Raw genomic sequence first — 3,642 nt, forward strand, 5'->3', positions numbered from 1 at the left:
GTTTGATTTGTTAGATTTACTTCATACTGCATGTCCTAATATAATTTGAAATTTTTTTTTATCACATGATCTCCGTGTAACACGAGGTTTAATGATTTATTGATTTGTGTACTCTTGCAGTTCCTAATGAGCTCAGCTTTCAACTAGTGCTTGAAGTCTACCAATTGCTTTATGATCGATGATATTTTATTGTAATATTTTAAATCTAGTAACCTTTTTAAAACTGAACTCTTCATAATATGTATTTGTAATGTCCATTTTCAATGATTGAATTAATTATATATGCCTCATCACATTCTGAATTGTATATAGACTAATTGTTTTTGTTGGAGAATAAAAGTTTGGTAGCTTAAGGTTCGAAATGTATTCCCCTAAGATATACAGGGACAGGGTGATTTGCAAGACATTCCATCAATACTTTCACTTCAAGTGCATACACGTCTAGTTATATATCCATCCATTAAATTCAAATCCTCTCCATATTCCATCAGAAAAAATGAGTCCCAAAACCACTATCCTAACATATTTTGTTGCCACTGTTGCGATTTTATTGGCATCTCGAAATCTCATTGATATTCCAAACTCATCATCCCTCAAATACTTTGTCAATCTAAGTGATCTCAACACCTCATCCTCAGTGCCCAATATTATTTCTTTTCTCATCTCACAAAACATATTTGCTAGGCATCGCAAAAAGCATGAGGATGAGGGAAAAATAGGATCCATTTGTGATGATTTTCCACCCGGATTTCCTCCTCCAGACACCAACACAACCTCCTATCTTTGTGTTGATCCAAATGGGTGTTGCAAATTCACATTGGTTCAAGCAGCTGTTGATGCAGTTCCGACTCCTAGCTCGAAAAGAACAATAATTTGGATTAATAATGGCATTTACTAGTAAGTTAATTAGCTTTTCAATTCCTTCATTTCCAACTCTCTTTTTTCATTTTTTTTTTTTTCAATTTGTTTCGTCTCCTAGTAATTGATGTTCGTGAGAAAAACTTAAAAGAAAATTACCATGGAAAGAACCCTCGCCTATAATGTAATAACAATTGGGGGCAATAACAGTTGTGTCCATAAAGTTTTTTTCTTGTTGAAACAATGTTTTTAAGTGTTTTAAGGACTTCTATTTTATGAAAAACCTTTCTTTAAATACATTAATTGTTTATTTTTGTTCATAATGTAACTAGTGAGAAAGTCACGGTTCCAAAAACCAAACCAAATATAATATTTCAAGGACAAGGGTATGAAATGACTGCAATATCATGGAACGACACAGCCAATTCAGCGCATGGCACATTTTACAGTGGCTCAGTTCAAGTTTTTGCTGACAACTTTGTTGCCAAGAACATAAGCTTCATGGTGAGCTACACACTTTGAAAATTGCATCAATGTATTAATTTTATAATTTATACATATTCACATGTCCAAATAGAAATTATGCAACAAGAATGTTGCTCCACTTCCGAAGCCTGGAGATATTGGAGCTCAAGCTGTAGCGATTAGAATATCAGGAGACCAAGCTGCATTTTTGGGTTGTGGGTTTTTTTGGAGCTCAAGACACCCTTCACGATGATAGGGGCCGCCATTACTTCAAGGATTGCTACATCCAGGGCTCCATTGATTTCATCTTTGGCAATGGAAGATCATTGTATGAGGTAACCCGTTTCATTTCTGATATGCAAATTTCTTTTCCTGTGATTGCTTGAGAAAATACGTTTTGGGGTTACTCTTTACCTGCAAATCACAGTTTGATATACATATACAAAAATAATTCACTAAAATTACAAAACAAAAAGTTTTTTGCACGACCAAACTGTGATTTTTCATTTACAGAGGAATAGCTTCTTCATGCATGCAGGCAAGGAGCCATGTAGTCTAGATTAGTACCCAATACTAAGTAATCATTTTTCATACAGAATATAAGTAAAATGTTTATGATAAATTGATATATAAAAAAACTAAAAAACCAGTGTGCTTCTTGGACTGCTTGACACAGAATTGTCAGTTGATTTCGATGTCGAACCCAGTACCCCTAGGAACAAAGAGTATAAATGGCGCGGTTACAGCGCACGGCAGAGCTTCCAAGGATGAAAACACTGGCTATGCATTTGTCAACTGCTTTATTGGAGGGACTGGAAGAGTATGGTTGGGTCGAGCATGGAGGCCTTTCTCTCGAGTGGTTTTTACCAGCACAACAATGACTGATATTATAGCTCCTGAAGGGTGGAATGACTTCAATGATCCAACAAGAGACCAGTATGTAAAGATTAATGCAAGGGTTACGGCTCTTTTGATAGCCATTTAGACAAAAACTCAAAACTGAAAACTTGTTTAGTAACTGTTTTTAAGTTTTTAATTTTAAAAAAAAAAAAAAAAGTTGAAGACCTAGTGGTTTTCAAAGGACCCCTCAATTAATCAATATTCATTTAAAGTTTGATTATTGGATTAATCACAAAATTAATCTAATCGAAGTATTAATCATTTGTTTAAATGCATGCAGGACTATATTCTATGGAGAATACAATAACTCAGGTGCAGGAGCAAATATGAACTTGCGTGCGCCTTACGTACAGAAGCTGAATGACACACAAGCTTCTCTTTTCCTTAATGTGTCTTTCATTGATGGGGGAGTTTGGTTGCAGTCCGTTATTAATTAATTAGACTCTCTCTTGGGCCTTTTTTCCTATCTCTTCCAATGTAATATCGTGATTAAATTGTTTGTTCTCGTCAATGTACATGACAATAAGACACATCATCATCTTTAGGTCTCAATAAGGCAACTGACACTGACAAGCTAAAAGATAAATGTCATGCATATATAAACCCTTGGACCAAGGTGGTCTGGTTCGGGTCCCCCCTTGGTTTTAAGGTCAATGCCCAAGCTACTTCCTCTTTTGATCGCTGGTTTTTGAAATTATCCTCTCTTCTCCCTGAAGACAATATCTCCCATGATCGATTTCATTCTTTTGTTGGGAAATTTGGAAGGTTAGATGACATGTAACAACCCATCCCAGATTTGACTGTTTTTATAATTTTAAATCATTGACTTTTGTTGACCTTCGTACGGTGCAACGTATGACCTATTCTATTGGCATTTTCTTGTAGTACTCGTCGCTAAGAACGTGTGGGCGTAAGCGGATTTGGATTTGGAGCTAAAACAAAGGTTTTATGGGATTTGAAACGATAAGGACATTATGGTAATTTTACGTCATGAGAGATATTTTTTCCGTTTTGTCTTTTCTTGCTTTGTTTGGTGTGCCAGTGGGGCCCACCCTCTTTTGGTGTCTCCCGGCTCTCTTTTTCTTCCTTGTCTTTTCTCTGTTTTCTCTCCTTGGTAAACTCTCCCACTATTTTTGTCTTTTTCTCTCATCTCTGCAACTCTCTCTCTGAGCTTGCATAACCAACAACGACAGTACTGCCTCCACCACCACTAGCCTCGCCATTCCAGCGAGCACCATCACCATCTGTGGACCCTCCCTCCTCCCTTTCTCACCTCTCTCTCGACAATTATTGTTCATCATCTTCTCCGACAAACCACAGCAAGTCATCACCGTCCTCGACGTAGGTAAGCTCCTAAAATCTTCTAGATCGTGTTTTAGGTTAGATTAGAGTAGTTGGTAAAATTTCCCAGATTTATGG

At 36.6% G+C, this 3,642-nt stretch overlaps 1 pseudogene across 1 annotated transcript; it reads left to right on the plus strand.

The window, feature by feature from the left end:
• Nucleotides 1-496: 496 nt before the first annotated feature.
• Nucleotides 497-2,762, plus strand: LOC137749382 (putative pectinesterase 8; annotated as a pseudogene). The gene is made up of 5 exons (XR_015958305.1): nucleotides 497-897; nucleotides 1,191-1,362; nucleotides 1,451-1,658; nucleotides 2,000-2,259; nucleotides 2,504-2,762. The product of XR_015958305.1 is annotated as a putative pectinesterase 8 (transcript).
• The last annotated feature ends 880 nt before the right edge of the window (nucleotides 2,763-3,642 follow it).

This window comes from Pyrus communis, chromosome 17, assembly GCF_041283825.1.
Source record: "Pyrus communis isolate YQ-2024b chromosome 17, ASM4128382v1, whole genome shotgun sequence".
In the NCBI taxonomy this organism is placed as follows: Eukaryota; Viridiplantae; Streptophyta; class Magnoliopsida; order Rosales; family Rosaceae; genus Pyrus; species Pyrus communis.